The following is a 19,782-nucleotide window of genomic DNA, read 5'->3' as shown; positions in this document are numbered from 1 at the left end:
AACTAATAATCATTGAGGTGGGACAGGAAATAAGAATAGAAAGAAAACATTTTGTATACTTTTTAATACATTATTTGAATCATGATAATTGTTTAATTTTTTTTTTAAGTTCATCTGGTATTGAGAAAAGAGAGCACATAAAAAGGTTGGGAAAATGTATGAACAGGAGACTTCACTGTAGCGCACCAGAATGACCCTCCTACACTATGCATCCATTTAAAATAATAATGCCGATCTTTACTGATATAGAAAGATGTCCATGTTGTATGAAGGATTTGCCATGGTGCTGGCATATAGTAAAATCTCAAAGAATATTAATATATTCAGCTTCCTTTCACCTATAATTAACTCTTTTGAAACACTGGGTGTCTTCTACAATGTTATTCTTTCTTTGAGACCAGTATTTGTTCATTCAGTTCTCTTTAGTTCTTTCCCCTCTCCCCAAGAACAATTTGCTATTTCCTTCCCAGTGATTTCTTCCCCCCAAAACAAAAAAAATTTAAAAAGGAAACCTTTTTATTTTTTGTCTTCATGACATATTTCCCTTGTTCATTGCCAAAAACTCATCAGTTCCAGGATCTTAAACCATGGTCCAGAAATCAAATCCCATTTTGTTCTTTAACACCATCTGGGTAAACCAACTGTTCCTATTTATTCGTTTCTCTTTTAAATAACACTACCTTCAGTTGGAAGAGTCATTTTAAAAAACACCACCTATGCCTCCAAGCCCTTCAGTTCCTGGCCTGGATCTCCAACTTGCATGCATAATGGATGCATAATTGGATCTTCCAACTTCATACATAATGCTGTCAAACTAATCTGGATGTTCTCTTTTTTTCAACTTTTATCAGGATATTTCCACTTTGAATCATTACTTTAGCTTTAGTCACAAACTGAATTAACAGTCTTGGTCTCCCAAATGGACTTTCTGTCCCTAAATTCCTCATTTATGTTTGAAATACCACCATCTTTCTAGTTCCCCAAGCTAGAAACCAAGGAACACTCAATTATTCTTTGTGCCATCACACTTCATTTGGTCATCAATTTTATTGTTTTTGTCTCTGAAATATTTCTCAGACTTTTCCTTTCTCCTCCAATTTATTTTACCTTTTGAATCTGGATCAGATTTTTGTGAATTCCCATCTAGCATATTGCAACAGCATCCTAACTAGTCCCCTTGAATCCTAGTCCTTCTCTTCTAAAATCCAACTATATTATACCACTGTCACGTTAATGCCTTTGAAAGACTCAAACAAAACAAAAAACTTCCCTCAAGCTTTCCCCATTCAAGAACATACAACATTTCCTACCAACTACCTCACCGAGTCTCAACTCCACTGCCTAGCTCTCAAGACCCTGCCTAGCCTTGCCCCTATCAATACTTAGCTCCTTGACAGAGACCTCACTCCAGTGTTCTCCCTGTCCTGATGCCCCACGTTATATGTTTCTCTTAAGTCTTTATTCCTACTAGTTTCCCCTCTGCTCCCGCTTTATAAACACTGCTCATCTTTTAAGAAGGCCCAGTCCAAATCCTGCCTTTTAGAAACAAGCCTTCCCTGACCGCTCTAGTCACTTTTTTTTCTTCCTTATTTAACATCTGCAATAGTTCTTCTAATTTTTGTAATCTCATCACTTTGTTATTTACTTGTCTCAACTCAGTGGAATTTTATCTGTAGTCATTGTACACAAATTTGCTGTTAAATCGCCTTTCCTTGCTAGTCAGCAAGTTGTTTTTTTTTTTCCAGCAAGTATCTTAATGACATCTCATAACTTCCTATTTGCTTAAAATTGTTAAAATTGTGGCTTATATCCTTCAAAGCTTTTCCCTTCCCACTGCAGCCAGATTTCTAGACCCAGGAGCACGAATAGGGGAAGGACACATCTGCTGTTTTACTCCTTCTGAGAGAAAGGAGCTAGGCTCCAGCTTCCCTGGTGTATTGGCACAGGGAGGAAGGGAAAGGACACATATCTCAGACAGTGGTTGCCGCTGTGTGATGGCTTTTGGATGTATAAACTTGGCTAGGCTGAACTACATTCCCGAGTTATTTAATCTAACACTAATCTATGTGCTGCCATGAAGGTTTTTGCAGGTGTGACAGATGTTCCTAATCAGCTGACTTTAAGTTAATAAAAGAAAGACTATCCTCGGTGAAGTGAAGTGAAAGTCACTCAGTTGTGTCTGACTCTTCTCAACCCCATGGACTGTAGCCCATCAGGCCTCTCTGTCCATAGGATTTCCCAGACAAGAATACTGGAGTGGGTTAACCTCTGACCTAAACAAGTAAGCTCTTTCAAAAAGAGATTAGGCTTTCCATGAGCTCAGAAATTCCAAATAGTTCATGCCATTAGGGTTCCAGCCTTCTCATGACCTTCCTTCTTTACTACCTGTGGACAAGAAGCTTTGGCCTATTATGGTTTCCAACATGCTCCTGATCTTTTCTTTCTGTGCCTGCCCAACAGACCACAGACTTCGTTATCCAGCCCTGACAATTACATTAGCCAATTCCTTATAATAAATATCCTCCTGGTTCTGTGTCTCAGGTTGAACCCAGACTCTAATACACGGTGAAATTCTGTCTTTGATTGTTGTCTTTGTTTCTGTACTAACTCTAAAAGGCCACTGATAGTCTCTAGGTTGTAGACATCCAAATGCAAGCTATCTTGCATCAATTATTTAGTCTCCCCAGTGCACAAATCCTTGATGTAGGCTACTATGAGCCACAGATTTTTGCTGTTTGGGTTCTCTTGCCTGTTGGGAAGTTCTCTTAGTGAGGCACCAACAGTATTCACTTGACCCCAGGAAAGTCATATATCCTTACTACTCCAGTGAGTATTATATCAGCTACTCACCACTGCCCCCTTCTCTCCAATCTTACTTCTCTTTGCTCGAGCAAGTAAAGAGCAAATTAAAATGTGCTGTCTAAGCAGACTTTCAGTTGGAGGAAGAAAGCACACCCAATCGTTGTAAATAATGATTTGGTTACCTTCACCCTCAGTTGATTTTAAAGGGGAATATCCCTCTCCCCTCCCCATTAGGAAAAGCACAATACTGTTCTTGGACCAAGGACCCATAACAGATATGATCCCTTTGACAGATTGTGTTTTCCAAAGAGAGCCACCAATCTAGTAACTCCCATACTACATGTCTAGTTTTTTTTAAATGTGAGTTTGACATTATTAAATAGAGAAGTAGGGTCTATGCTCCTTCCCTTTAAAAGTAGCCCCACTTTTGTGACTGTCTCACCAGTAGAGTATGGCAGAAGTGACCTGTTACAACTTCTGAGATTAAGTCATAAATATAACTGTGCCTTCCTAGCTGCAACACTTGTGCTTGGAGCTCTGAGCTACCAGGTCAGGAGTCTGACTGCTCAGAAGCCACCATGCTGTGAATAAGCTCAAAGGAGCCATGTAAGGAAACCACATGGAGAGGTCCTGAGACTGAACAGAGAGAAATTCCTGGTCAGCCCCCAGGTGCTCCAGCCCCCTGCTGTTCCGAGTCCAGCCACTCATCTGACTTTAAGTATATATGAGACCCTGAGTCAGAATTGCCCTTCCAAGGTATTTCCAAATTCCTGATCTTAGAAACCATGACAGATAGTAAAATGACTGTTGTCATTTTAAGCTACTAAAGCTTTGGAGTGACTTGTTATCTGCAGTAGATAACTGGAACACCCTATTTCCTTTCCCAGGATTTTAAGGAATGGGAAGGAGGAATGGTCTTAATGATAGTTTAAAGGCCTCTTATATTTGGACCAGATTGATTGACTTTTGAAAGTTGGACATTTTGTCCCTTGTTGTGAGATCCTGGATTCTAATTCTTCGGTAAGAGGAAAGTTTTTTGTTTTGTTTTGTTTTCATTGAAGTATAGTTGATTTACAATGTGTTAGTTTCTGGTGTACAGCAAAATAATTTTATTATGTATGTGTATATACATATATATGCACATGTGTATAACTGAATCACTTTGAGATATATGTATGTGTACATACATATATATGAATGAAGAAGAAAATTTTATTCAGCATCCTGTTAGGCACAGATTAGTATATTTAATCCTAGTCCAACTGCATATTTTAAAGTATTATTTGAACTGTGTCATCTTTTTCATTTCAACACCTTTAATATTATATTGTATCCCATTAATGCAGAAGTCAGTCTTATACTAAAGGGATACATAAAGATTTTTTGTTTGTTTGTTTGTTTTGGCTGCACCATTCAACATGTGAGATCTTCCCTTACCAGGGATCGAACCTGTGCCCCCTGCATTTGGAGCATGGAGCCTTAACAACTGGACCACCAGGGAGGTCTCAAGATCTTATTCATTCTTTCTAGTTTTCATTTAATTTCAGGCTTTGTGAGTATAATTCTTGAAAAGACTCTGGAATCCTGACTAGTACTTATATTTGTGCACATTTAAGTCATTCAACCTGTGAACATTTCAGTAAATAATGAGGTACCATGTCCCCAGCACCAGTCCAGGCTCGATAAATAGAAAGATAAATAAACCTAGTGGAAGAGAAAGCAAGCAATTCAAATTTAATATTTTTAAAAGTCAATAGTGCAAGTAACTACTTGAATATAGGAAAGGGCACATATAAAAGGCATCTAAACCCAAACACGGAGGATCTTTGCAGATTTCCAGGTAGAAAGGATCCTGAACTGGGGCTTTAGGTATATGTAACCTATAAACAAAAAAAGAGGAGAAAGAGAAAAACCAAAATTTTTTTCTAGAGATAAAAGATTTAGGAGTCAGAAATGCTGATTTTGAGTTCTAGCTCTGCCACCAAATACAGCAATAATTATGTCTATTTTAAGATAAAGAGTTTTAGATGATAATTATTGGGGTCTTTCGACTCAACTCTCTTCAAAATCAGTTTGTCAGTTTAATGATTTAACATATCTAGTGTTTTGATATCCCTCCCATGAGGGATCACCATGCAATTCAATGATCACAACTTTCTACTACCTGCTCTAAGTTATTCTGACCAATGTGCCAACTCAACTTCTCCTCCGTCTTTACAGAGATGAGGAATCTGAACTAATTTCATGGCTCCAGGGCCCCTTGACTTTATATGGGGATGTCCCCCTCCAGGCAGAAATGTCCATTTCAGCTGTGTAAAGCAACTCCCCTGAGCAGAAGGAATGTGAAACAACAGGGGGAGAAGACTAGCCTCCCCAGCTACAAATGTATCAACTTGAAATGCTGGGCATAAATGGATTAAAAGGATACATAGTTGGTGTCTGCTTGAACAATGGGCACAATTCAAGCCTGAAAGCAATATTTGTATCCAAAAGAGGTCCTTTCCTAAGCTACATCCCACAACATAAGGCCCAAGATCACTTCTGTCCTAAAGTTGAAAATATTAACACTGCATCCCTATCATTTTAGTGGGAATCCTTAGACATAACCCTTATGGTGCCTAAGGCAAATGGCACTAGGTAATAAGAACTTCTATCTTTAGTTACCAGACTAACCCCTAAAATAGTAAAAAGTCTTAGATATAAAGCTAGCTAGTGCAACTTGATTATAATATAGTGATTTAAATGTAGGCATTGATGTGATATTTGACACTCATGAGTCAGACTGGCTTTGAACTAAGTATTTATCAGAAACTAATAGGTTACTACCTTATACCTGAGAAGCCAGGTCCTGAGAAACCTTATTACCCTGGTATCCTTGGACAGTCTTGCCCCTGAATGAAAATAAAAAGACCATACCTAACTGGTCACCTTTGTTGGCAAAGTAGTGTCTCTGCTTTTTAATATGCTATCCAGGTTGGTCATAACTTTCCTTCCAAGGAGTAAGTGTCTTTTAATTTCATGGCTGCAATCACCATCTGAACGGTGGTGGAGAAGACTCTTGAGAGTCCCTTGGACTGCCAGGAGATCCAACCAGTCCATCCTAAAGGAGATCAGTCCTGGGTATTCATTGGAAAGACTGATGCTGAAGCTGAAACTCCAATACTTTGGCCACCTCATGCGAAGAGTCGACTCATTGGAAAAGACCCTGATGCTGGGAGGGACTGGGGGCAGGAGGAGAAGGGGACGACAGAGGATGAGATGGCTGGATGGCATCACCGACTCGATGGACATGAGTTTGAGTAAACTCCAGGAGCTGGTGATGGACAGGGAGGCCTGGCGTGCTGCGATTCATGGGGTCGCAAAGAGTCGGACACGACTGAGCGACTGAACTGAACTGAACTGGTCACCTGAAAGGAAAGACCTAACAACCATCTTTCCAGGATACTGTGAGACATCACAATATGCATAGGATCTGTGCTATTAAACATACCTTCTGAGACCTACTGAGAGAAGCCATTCTCCCTCCAAACTGATGAAAAAGGGGACCATATTCTGATGCTCCAAAGACTGTGAGCATGAGTCTACCCATCCTTGTGCTGAACTCTGCCTAGCATAACCTTTAACACCCCTCTTTGAATTCTCTCTCTTCTTCACTGCAACCCATGAGGATCAGAAGAATTAGAGGCATCATTTAAGTCCACTTGTATTTTATTAATACTCTTTGAGTCTATATCTTTTTGTAAAGGCCCACTGTTTTAGTGGGGAAAGAACCTCCTTTTAAGCTCCAACCTCTGGAACTAGAAAATTAGTTCTTAAATAAACTAACAAAGTAGAATTTGAAAGACAAGAATGATAAGTAAGAAATAACAGAGTAGAAAGTAAACAACATGCCCTTTCTTAAATCAGTCACACTTAGGAAGCGAGGGATTCACCATGAAGAAGTAAAGGTCTGCCCTTCTTAGAAGGTGTGATAATATTCACATTGCGTATAAGTAGCAAATGATCAAAATGAAATGTCTATAAACAAATCATGAAACTGAACATTTTTATGAAGATGTAAATGGGGGGCTGCAAGAAACGTTAATTGTATAAGATTTCAAATACTCAGATTATAAAAGAACCAACATAAGCAAATTCAACTAAAGGAGGGGAAAGAAAGAGACATACAACCTAGGAGTCTCCTATGGTAAACCAACTGAATCTCTTGTTGTTGTGTCTAGTCACTAAGTCCCATTCAACTCTTTCAAACCCCACAGACTGCAGCAGACCAGGCTTTCCTGTCCTTCACTATCTCCTAGAGTTTGCTCAAACTCAAGTCCCTTGAGTCTATGATGCCACCCAACCATCTTATCCTCTGTTGCCCCTTTCTCCTCCTTCCCTCAATCTTTCCCAGCATCAGGGTCTTTTCCATTGAGTTGACTCTTCACGTCAAGTGGCCAAAGTATTGGAGTTTCAGCTTCAGCATCAGTATTTCCAATGAATATTCAGGACTGATTTCCTTTAGGATTGACTGGTTAGTTCTCCTTGCTGTCCAAGGGACTCTCAAGAGCCTTCTGTAGCACCACAATTTGAAGGCATCAATTCTTTGGCACTCAGCCTTCTTTATGGTCCAATTCTCACATCCACATGTGACTACTGGAAAAACCATAACTTTGACTATATAGACCTTTGTTAGCAAAGTAATGTCTCTGCTTTTGAATACGCTCTCTAGGTTTGCATAATTTTTCTTCCAGGGATCAAGATATTTTAATTTCATGGCTTGTAGTCATGTAGAAATTTTCTTGGAGCCCAAGAAAAAAAAAATTCTGCCACTGTTTACACTTTTTCCCCATCTATTTGCCATGAAGCAATAGGTCTGGATGCCATGATCTTTGTTTTTTGAATGTTGAATTTTAAGCCAGCATTTTCACTCTCCTTTTTCAGTTTCATCAGGAGGATTTTTAGTTCCTTTTCACTTTCTGCCATTAGGGAGGTATCATCTGCATATCTGAGGTTATTGATATTTCTCCCAGCAATCTTGATTCCAGCTTGTGATTCATCCAGCCTAGCATTTAGCATGATGTACTCTGCATATAAGTTAAATAAGCAGAGTGACAATATGTGGCCTTGATGTACTCCTTTCCCAATTTTGAACCGGTTCATTATTCCATGTCCGGTTCTAACTGTTGCTACCTGCATACAGGTTTCTCCTCTCAGGAGGCAGGTAAGGTAGTCTGATATTTCCTTCTCTTTAAGAATTTTCCACAGTTTGTTGTGAGCCACATAGTCAAAGGCTTTAGTGTTGTCAGTGAAGCAGAAGTAGATGTTTTTCTGGAATTCCCTTGCTTTTTCTATGATCCAACAGATGTTGACAATTTGATCTCTAGTTCCTCTGCCTTCTCTAAATCCAGCTTGTATATCTAGAATTTCTCAGTTCATGTACTGTTAAAGCCTATCTTGAAGGATTTTGAACATTACTTTTCTAGCATGCGAAATGGGTGCACTGAATTTCTATAAAAATATAGAAAGAAATTTCAAAGAACCTGGACAGAATAATTCTAACTCAAATGTATTACTTAGGACAGATCCCTGGGCCAGGAAGATCTCCTGGAAGAGGAAATAACATCCCATTCCAGTGTTCTTTGTTTTTTCTTTCAAACTTTAAACTTTTTATTTTGTATCGGGGTATAGCTGATTGACAGTTGTGGCAGTTTCAGGTGAACAGTGAAGGGACTCAGCCATACATATACATGTATCCATTCTCTCCCAAACCCCCATCCCATCTGAGCTGACACATAACATTGGGTAGAGTTCCATGTGCTATAAAATATATCCTTGTTGGTTATCCATTTTGAATATAGCAGTGTGTACGTGACCTTCCCAAACTCCCTAACTATCCCTTCCCCACTGGCAACCATAAGTTTGTTTTCTAAGTCTGTGAGTCTTTCTGTCTTTAAGTAAGTTCATTTGTATCATTTCTTTTTAGATTCCACATATAAGGGATGTCATACAATATTTCTCCTTCTTTATCTAACTTATTTCACTCAATATGACACTCTCTAGGTCCGTCCATGTTACTGCAAAAGACATTATTTCATTCTTTTTAATGGCTGAGGAATATTCCATTGTACATATGTACCACATTTTCTTTATCCATTCCTCTGTCGATGGACATTTAGTTTGTTTCCATGTCTTGGCTATTGTAAACAGTGCTGTCATGAATATTGGGGTGCTTGTATCCTTTCAGATCATGCTTTTTTCTGGATATATGCTCAGGAGTAGGTTTGCAAGGTCATATGGTAGCTCTATTTTTAGTTTTTTTAAGGAACCTCCATCCTATCCTCCATAATGGCTGTATTAATTTACATTCCCAACAACAGTGTAGGAGGGTTCCCTTCTCTCCACACCCTCTCCAGCATTTTTTTGTGGATTTTTTTATGATAGGCATTCTGACTGATGTGAGGTGTCTCATTGTAGTTTTGATTTACATGTATCTAATAACTAGCAGTGTTGAACATCTTTTCATATGACTGTTGGTCATCTGTATATTCTCTTTGGAGAAATGTCTGTTTGGATCTTCTGCCCATTTTTTGAGTGGACTGCTTGTTTTGATGATGTTAAGCATCATTTAAGTGTTTGTAAATTTTGGAGACTAACCCCTTATCGGTCATATTATTTGCAAACATTGTCTCCCAGTCTGTGGGTTGTCTTCTCACCCTGTTTATTGTCTCCTTTGCTGTGCAGAAGTTGCTGAGCTTAAGTAGGTCTCACTTGTTTATTTTTGTTCTTACCTCCATTATTCTGGGAGATGGATCAAAAAAGATGTTGCTGTGATTTGTCAGAGAGAGTTCCGCCTATGTTTTCCTCTAGAAGTTTTATAGTGCTGGTCTCACATTTAGCTATTTAATCCATTTTAAGCTAATTTTTGTGTCATATTGTGTCAATATTCTTGCCTGAAAAGTCCCATAGACAGAGGAGCCTGGCATGCTACAGTCCGTAGGGTCACAAAGAATCAGACACAACTAAGCAACTGAGCATTGAGTACTGACTACGTATAATGGCTGAAACTGCAATTAGAATATTAATAGCACTCATATTGCATCAGATTATTGCCTGACAAACAACAGTGCATCTACATCAACCTGAGAAAAGCAAAAAATAAGGCGTGTTATCAATTTCTCCTTTGTAGCACTTAGATTAAAGCATACTTGCGATAGCCATCAGAAAGAGACTAAGAAGACAAGATCTTGATTTAGCCAGAGAACATGACAACTTTTTCGGCTCTAAAGGAAACAATCAGAATCAGCATAAAAGCAAGAATGGGAAAACATAGAAAAAAGAATGGCACAACTGATGACTCTAAAATCCAGTGAAAAGGAAATATGGAAGAAGTCAATAATAATACTGTCAGTAGACAGACATATTGATATTTACATTTGTACAGACAATGTGCTAAACACTAAACATGGGTCAACTTAGCTTTGAGAGAAAATGAAATCTTAGGAGATTGTGGAGTGGGACAGCATTGGGGAAGGGTGGAAAACAAACCCCCCCCCCCGCCACAAATGGAGAAAACTAATGGCCTACCTCACTTTGAACAGAAAGAACTTAAAAGAAAGGTACTCACTTTAAGAAACTAATTTGGCACATACTGTTGAACACCCTCTATGTGAAGGGCACCAGGTAGTTCATGTGGAGCAGGTCAGTAGCTTCTATTGTGGAAGAGAATTTGTCCCAGAATTTTGTCTGGAACTTTGTCACATGTCACCCCAAATTAGTCTCTCCTCCCTGCTCTTCTGTCACCCTTTCTTCTTCCCAATCTACTCACTCTTTCCCCATCTTGCCTTCTCAGCTTTACTCCTGTCACCCACAGATACAACCTGGTCTGACGTTCTAGCCCAGAAGTAAATACCACTTGTTCATGCAAATGGTTTCAGGAAAAAAAAATTATATTTATTTTATTGCCTAAAAGGACAAGCCATTATCACTCTCAGAGTCACATTCCGCTTTCATAACAGAATAAACTATTTTCATTTTCCTGAAATCATAAGTCCTCTGACAGGATACAGGAGTGATGATGACAAAATATCTATGCAGAAAGTAGGATAAAAGCCTCAGCCTCAGTGTGAGCACCCCTGACACTAGAGCCCCACCCTAAAAACTAGCCTCTTACCATCCAAACCAAAATGTATACATCACTACTCTGGGTCTTTTTCCTGTTCTATCTGGTACTTAGACCCTGCCTCCTTTTGTCATTTTATTCTCTTTGTGTATGACATTGTTAAGTTTTAAAAAGCAGTGGATCCTCAGTATGTCTTTGCAGAAAGAGGGACAACCTAAGTGCCCCAACAGATGAATGGATAAAGAAAATATGGTATATCCATACAATTGAATACTGCTCATCCATAAAAAGGAATGAAGTCCCAATACATGTTACATCATGATGAACCTTGAAGACAGTAGGGTAACTGAAATAAGCCATACCCAAAAGGACAAATACTGCATAATTCCACTTATACGTGGTATTTAGAATAGGCACATTCATAAAAAGAGAAAATCTATTTGAGATTACTGGGGGCTGGGAGAAGAGGGAATGGGAGTTATGGCTACAAGGTTTCTGTTTTGGGTAATCAAAAAATTTTGGAAATAGATAGTGGTGGTGATTCTACAATATTGCAAATATAATTAATGTAATTAAATTGAATATTTTAAAAGTGTTAAAATGGTAGATTTTGCTTTATTTCTATTTTAACCCAATTTTTTAAATAGGAGAAAAAAGAAAAGAAAGGTGTGTGTGTGTGTAGGGGGGGTGTTGTGATTCCTCCAGTTGGGAGATAGAGGAAGGCAATGATAGGCATTGGTATTTTTAAAAACCTCCTCAGTGATCCTAATGTATAATTTTCTTGTGCGGGAACCACTCAACTAAATTATCTAGGGACACTTCTGGCTTTAAGATTTAATGAATCTGTGGCTACTGCATGATTGAGGAAGACAGGGATGGAGATTTTTTTTTTAAGTGGTCATTGAAGCCAGACTGTCTAGACTTGAGTCTAAGTTATAGACTTAAGTTATAGACTAAGTTATAGACATATTAAATATGCGACCTTTGGTACTTACTTAACCTCTTCTGAAAATTTTCAATAAGATTCTACTCATAGGGTAGAATAAAAATATTAAAATCACTTAATACATACAAAATACCTAGTATGTGGCACCTAGCAATTGCTCAATAAATTTTAGTTCTTTTTCCACATGATTCCATCTCCCTGGAATGACATGGTCCTCCCCCTTTTTGCTCTTGCCTACCTGCAGAGCTCACATTTGTGCGTCAGTGGTTTGCTCAAGTGTTACTTCTTCCTTTGCAGAGTCTTAACTGGTCTCTCCAGTCTTTGTGCTCCATTATCTCTGGCACATACTGGTATGAAGTAAATGTCTGATGGATGGAATGGAATGGATTTGAAAACCGAGAAGTGGAAGACATGGAAAAGAATGAGGAATGATGTTAACTACTGACATCTCTATAGGATCTCATAGACCCACATATCCACTTCTGCTCTCTTACATCACTGTTGAATCAATGGTAGGTAACTGAAAATCTGAAGTTTCCCATGATCATTCAAACTAAAGACTGTTCAGAAGAATTCTCCCTGTCCTCTGCCTTTACCCCCTTTATTAGTCAGAGTTCTTCAGAGAAACAAAATTAATATGATGTGTATATATACAGTTATGAGAAAAGAATAATTTTAAGAAATTGGCTCATCCAATTATGCAGCCTGGCAAATCTAAAATCTTCAGAATACCCCAGCAGGCTGCAGATCCAAGAAACAGTTGCAGTTTAAGTCCAAAAGAGTCTGCTGGCAGAATTCCCTTCTCCTCAGGAGCTGTCAGGTTTTTTCTATTAAGGCCTTCAGCTGATTGGCTGAGGCCCACCCTTATTATGGAGAGCAATCTGCTTTACTCAAATCCACTGATTTAATGTAACTCTTATCAAAAAACACCCTCACAGAAACATCAGCATCATCTTTTTTTTAATTAATTTATTTCAATTGGAGGCTAATTACTTTACAATATTGTAGTGGTTTTTGCCATACATTGACATGAATCAGCCATGGGTGTACACGTGTTCCCCATCCTGAACCTCCCACCCGTCTCCCTCCCCATCCCATCCCTCAGGGTCATCGCAGTGCACCGGCCCTGAGTGCCCTGTCTCATGCATCAAACCTGGACTGGCAATCTATTTCACATACGGTAATATGTATGTTTCAATGCTATTCTGTCAAATCATCCCACCCTCGTCTTCTCCCACAGAGTCCAAAAGTCTGTTCTTTATCTCTGTGTCTCTTTTGCTGTCTTGCATATACGGTCATTATTACCTATTTCTAAATTCCACATATACGCGTTAATATACTATATGGGTGTTTTTCTTTCTGACTTACTTCACTGTGTATAATATGCTCCAGTTTCATCCACCTCATTAGAACTGATTCAAATGCATTCTTTTTAATAGCTGAGTACCATTTCATTGTGTATATGTACCACAGCTTTCTTATCCATTCATCTGCCAATGGACATCTAGGTTGCTTCCATGTCCTAGTTATTGTAAACAGTATCAACATCAGCTTTGACAAGCCAAGTTGACACATAAAATTAACTATCACAGTCTCAACCATTGCTTGTCCTTTATATGCACAAAAGTTCTGGCTATTGCAAACTGCAGGAAATTCTCTGAATATGTCATGCTCTCTCATGATTCTGGATTTTTATATATGCTGTTCCTTCTTTATGGATTACTCGTTTCCTGCTTTTTCACCTGGTAAATTCCTGCTTATTTTTTAAGGCCCATCTCTGGAGATCTTCGCTAGGCCCACTTCCCACCCCCAGTCTGAGTTAGATGCCCACCAAAGTGCTTCAATCATAGAATATATTGAATGCATTGAATTATAACTGTATTTTTGTCTTTCTCTTCTGCTAGACCTGTGAGGGTTTTAACCCTACAGGTATTAAAATTAGATATTACTGATTTTTATGCTTGCAGCACCTAGCTCAGTGCTTGGCATGAGATGGGTGTTTATTAAGTGTTTGTTGAATGAATGAATGAGTGAATCAATGGACTATTTTTAATGAAGCAAATTTTGTTAAGTATAAAATATAAGTAACATGCATGCATGCATGCTAAGTCACTTCAGTTGTATCCATCTCTTTGTGACCCTATGGACTATAACCCGCCAGGCTACTCTGTCCATGGGATTCTCCAGGCAAGAATACTGGAGTGGGTTGCCATGCCCTCCTCCAGGGGATCTTCTCAACCCAGGGTCAAACCCGTATATCCTATGACTCCTGACTTGCAGGTAGATTATTTACCACTGAGCCACCAGGGAAGCCCACAAGTAACATAAACAAATGGATTTAAATGGCAAGTAACTCAAATAGGGGGCCTTATCATTAAAGTACTTTAAAGTCCCTAATAACATTTTGAGAAGGATAAAACATTAAGGTGAGAAGTTTGGCTGTTAAGAGAATGTGTGTATTTAGCTTCTTTGCCTCTGGTTCTATTTCTGCTGCTAGGTCTCCCATATTTTCTTTAGTATTAAATTCTCCAGGCATAACTAGAGCTGCCCCTTAAATAATGTGTATCTACTTTTCTTAATTAAACCATTATTAACCAGTTAGGAAGGGTGTAGAGATATACATCTTTTAGCACCACCAGATTGAACTTCAGTTGCTATTTCCCTGCTTTCCAGAACATGTCTCACAGTTTGGCCCAGTCAGGTGAATCCTACCAATGAGACCACAGCAGTTCCTTAACAGAGTTCCCTGGACTTGCTCAGGACAAGCTTCACTCAGAAGCTGTTCACCACCATCAAATCTTTAAGGAAAAAAAAAAACAAAAAGCACATTTTGTTTATTCCTATTTCAAAAGCAACATATTTATTGTAGAAAATTGAGAAATGTGAGGAAGCAAAGAAAATGAAAACAACTCATAATCCTACCACCCAGAGATAACTACTGACCCTCCCAGACTTTTTTCTATTTGTGAACATTTTTTCCCCAACGTGATGCAATATAAATACTCACTCATACACATCCGACTCTGTGGCCCAATGGACTGTAGCCCGCCAGGCTCCTCTGTCCATGGGCTTTCCCAGGTAAGAATACTGGAGCAAGCTGCCATTTCCTACTCCAGGGGATCTTCCCAACCCAGGGATCAAACTCCAGTCTCCTGCATCTCCTATGTCTCCTACATTCATAGGTGGGTTCTTTACCACTGGGCTTCCCTCGTGGCTTAGCTGGTAAAGAATCCACCTGCAATGTGGGAGACCTGGGTTCGATCCCCGGGTTGGGAAGATCCCCTGGAGAAGGGAAAAGCTACCCACTCCAGTATTCTGGCCTGGAGAATTCCATGGACAGTCCATGGGGTCACAAAGAGTTGGACACAACTGAACAACTTTCACTCACTTCACTTTCATTTTACCACTAGTGCCACCTGGGAACAAAAGTGGTATCAAACACTATATCCTATTTTATAACTTCCTCCTTACTTATCAATACATTGTAAACATTTTTCCATGTCATTAAATATCATTTTTAATGGCTAGTTACTATGTACCCAATATTGGGCTCTCAACACAACATGTCAGTCATTAACTTCAGCTTTATTAAAGCTTAAAGGCAAATGAGATGACCAACTGCTGCTGATCTTTTATGCAGGGATAGATCTATAACCATCCCAGGAAAAGGCACAGATAACAATGTTGAAGTTTTCTCATTGAATGTAAATGAGGAAACAGTTTTTGATGGCCAGGGGAAGATTGTGAAAGAATAAATACGAGATAAGTCAAGAGGATTCATGTTTCTCTCTTTGTTCCCTATTCAAATGTCATCTATGAGAGAAACTGGCTGAGACGAGTAGTGAAATAAAGTGTGTCTTCATTCATTTTTTGTGTTTATTCAGGATCAATACACTGGTTTTGAAAAACTTTGAGGTAACCATCCAATTAGAGTTAAAGGAAAAATGAAACCACAGGAAATATCAAGCACAGATGCTTCCAAGCATCTGGGAAGTACTCTTTTGGATTGCTTGGTCCTGAATATAGTTCTAGATGCTCTAATTACAAGGATATGTTTATTTAGCCTTTGTTCTGTGGCAGGCATATACTAAGAACTTTACCATTTAAAGGTCAAATGAATTCTGTGAAGTAGGTTATAATCTCTATTCTGTACATAAGGAAATAGGTTCTGAGAGATTGGATAATTTGCCAGTTAGTAGGTGACATAACTAGTTAATGCTAGAGACAAGATTCAGATCCAGGTCTGCCTTCCCAAGCTCTTTCTTCTATGTTACTCTATTAAGTAACCATTCATGGTAGGCAGAGTAATGCCCCCCACTTCATCCTAACTGCCAGAACATTACCTTATGTGACAAAGGGGAATTAAGGTTGCAGATAGAGTTAAAGTTGTTAATCAATTGACCTTAAAATAGGGAGACCATCCTAGATTATCTAGTTGGGCCCATTGTAATCACAAGTGTCCTTAAAAGTGGAAGACAGAGACAGAGAAGATGTGTGAACAGAGACAAAGTCAGAGTGATGCAATGTGAGGACTCATCCTGCTGTTGCTAACATTGGAGATAGAAGGCCATCATGAACCAAGAGATGTGGGCAGCCTCTAGAAGCTACAAAAGGCAAGGAAGTGAATCCTTCCCTAGAACATCCAGAAAGGGATATACCCTGCCAATACCTGGGTTAAGCCCAGTGATACCTGAACTAGACCTCTGACTCACAGAACTGCCAGATAATAAATTCATGTTGTTTTAAGCCACCAAGTTTGTGGTACTTTGTTACAGCAGCAAACACATACACCATCATTTTGTGAATATCTAAAGATCAGATTTGTATTCTTAGAGAGAAGACCCACACACTTAGTTGTTATTTGGTTGCTACTTCCTGCATGTAAATCCATGATTTTCCCCAGAAGAGAATTCTTAAGATCTAGAAAACTGTTGGATGAAACTACAAAGTTCTGGGTCAAGTGACATGGACAATATTATTTTAACCTGAGATAGAAAAATATCTATCTATTTACTACTATGGCTTGCTTACTCCTGTGATACTGTTTGAGACATCTGCTTTTAAGAACCACATCCTCATGGATCATCTAGAAAAAAAAGTGAATTATAAAACACCTCTAAAGGGCTAAGTAAACTGCCTTGTTGGATGTAGTCATTAAATACTGGGTCAGAACTTTGGTTGGCTACCACAGATAGGACTTTGGAGTAATAAACAATGCTGGACAACTGGTCTACCAATTCTCGCGGCAGCAGATCTGAACCTGAATTCTACCTCTATCATTTTCTACCTGTGCATATATAGTGTCATCTTTCTAAACATCCATTTTTTCAAGAGGGGCTGATATTACCCGCTTGGAAAGGTTTTTAATAAGTACTTAATAAAAAGATACATCTAAAACATCTAGAAAAAAGAATTACCTGGTGGTGCAGTGGATAGGAATCTGCCTACCAGTGCAGGGACATGAGTTCAATCCCTGGTCCAGGAAGATTCCACATGCCACAGAGCAACTGAGCCTGTGTGCCACAATTACTGAGCCTGTGCGCTAGAGCCAGTAAGCCACAAATACGGAGCCTGCATGCTACAACTAGTGAAGCCCATTTGCTTAGAGACTGTGCTCTGGTGACAAGAGAAGCCACCACAGTGAGAAGCCCGTGCACTGCAACTAAAGAAAGCTGGCACACAGCAACAAAGACCTGTCACAACCAAAAACAAACAAATAATAATAAAAAAATTTTAGAGCATCTAGAACAATACCTGGCACATAGCAGCCAATAATTACTAGCTTACTTCCTTCATGTTACTGAAATGCTGTGAAGGTTTCTTTTTTTACCCGCAGAGAGGAAATGCTTATTTTCCTCTATCATCTATTTTTATTGCAAGAAGGCTTACATATAGTTTATAAATTGCTAGATTAGGAACTTTTTTTTTTTAAAGGATATAAACATTCATTCTAGGAAATACGCCTGGAGGCCCAGATTGAAATCTGCTCCTCCAGCCCTTCCAATGATTTTAGAGGCTTCTGATCCCTTGTGTTATATCTCTTACTGATTCAAAGAGCCAGAGTGATTTTTGTTATCTGCAACTACACCCTGCCAGATATACAGATGCATTGTGTATTACACCACGTGCTATGTAAAATTGAATCCCGTCAGTCAAGGAACCTCTTCTGCTTATTCTGCTTTTAACAACATAGATGCTAGTAAAGCATTAATATTTTGGAATTTATGGAAGAGTATTCACTCATACATAATGCGAATCTAATGAATGAAAGACTGAAGATAATGCTGGTGATCCCTTCCAATAATCTTAAACTGCCATTAACTCTTTACTTGATGAGACAGGGTGGTGAACAACAACAATTCATGGTAGACAATTGCCTAACATTTTGTTCCTCATGTAGTTATTTTTTGGGGAAAATGGCCTACAATTTATCAAGAAAGCTAGGACAGATTTTTAAAGAACCAACTAGGATTGGTGTGGAGTAATAATAACATAAGGTTTTCATAAAGATGGGTAGACAGCACTTTGAGCTCCTACTGCAGAAATACATGTTAATTGTGGTAAATAAGAACTTAGGACTGCTAATTAGGACAGAATCCAAAAAATTCCTTCAATCCGTCTTCTGCTGTTGTTAGAAAACTTTGAAGTTTAATGTGGAATACTTAATAATTCTCTGTAAATGCAATTATCAAAGTGAGTTTCTTACAACTTCCTTACACATTCTGTCTACTCTGTCAACCACTTCTCAAATCTTCTTGTAGCCCCAGCTAGCAAATTTCAGGCAAGTATTAAATGTTACTCAATCCTCTGAATTTTTAAAAAGAGCTATTTCTGAGAGGACTCAGAGCCACAGAGAAGTCAGAAGTCATCACAGTATGACTCCATCTCCTCCCACATCCATGCTAGGCAGGACTTGTCAGTACATGTCAAGTTTTCTGGGTTGTTCACAGCCCAGTGTAGCTCCTTTAATCTGCCATGTCCACTTTCTCAACAGATCCAGGCACTATTTAAAGGGAGCTTGCCAAGTCACAATCTCCCTTGTGGCCTGTAAGTTCCATGAAAGCAAGAGAGTTCTCATCCATATTTGTATTCCTAGCACACAAAACACATTGAACAAATGCAGGTTGAACAAAAATACGCTGTTCTGAACTACATTCTACAACTGCTCCTTGAACTCTCTCCCAGTCTGCTATCAGTTTTCATAGGCTCTGCTGTTTAGTCTCTCATTTCTCTCCTGGTTTCACCTTTGAGATTGTCCTCATACTGTTATCTTTGCCACTTGGCTACAGTTCTGCCTTTCTGTGTTAGAGATATTGGTTCCAGATCCCTGAGGAACCCTTCTCCTGGTGCCCAAAAGGTTGGGGACCACTGGTCTCGGTGATCTAAGAAGTACTGCGCTCTGCTGGGCTATGAGAAAACTAGAGCAAGGCCTGAGGATGTTGCTGGGCTGTGTCAGTCTGGGTTATAGAGAGGAGACAATTACAGCTAAAGGGCTTGGAGATGAGGAGCGGTGGGGAGAGAGATCTAGCAGGGTGGATATGGGGTCAGGAGAGGTAGGAAGGAGAAGTGGAGAGATGCACTAAACAGAAAGTCTAGCACTAGTTTGAGCTGGAGATTCAGCTGACAGTTCTAGGGCAGAAAGTTAGGGAAGAGATAGCCAGGGGTTGTCAGCTGTGCAGGAGCTGCCAGGAGTCAACTCTGGGAGGGGAAAATACTGAGAAAAAAGAAATAATTAAATGTAGAGGTGCAAAAGATGGAAAAGGAAAAGGGGTGAAAGAGGGAAGGTAAGGATGAGAGCTATCAGTCTGGTTATGTGTGTGCTAAGTCGCTTCAGTCGTGTCTGACTCTTTGTGACCCCCATGGACTATGGCCCGCCAGGCTCATCTGTGAATGGGATTCCCCAAGTAAGAATACTGGAGTGGGTTGCCATTTC

The 19,782-nt window shown here is 39.2% G+C and overlaps 1 protein-coding gene across 2 annotated transcripts in view; it reads right to left on the bottom strand.

Annotated features, from left to right (window-relative positions):
- The window catches only part of SLC35G2 (solute carrier family 35 member G2), a 39,069-nt gene that overhangs the window by 2,256 nt on the left and 17,031 nt on the right, over window positions 1-19,782 (bottom strand). The window lies entirely within an intron of this gene.

Source organism: Cervus elaphus, chromosome 19 (genome assembly GCF_910594005.1).
Source record: "Cervus elaphus chromosome 19, mCerEla1.1, whole genome shotgun sequence".
Taxonomy (NCBI): Eukaryota; Metazoa; Chordata; class Mammalia; order Artiodactyla; family Cervidae; genus Cervus; species Cervus elaphus.
This window is presented reverse-complemented; position numbering and strand designations above follow the sequence as displayed.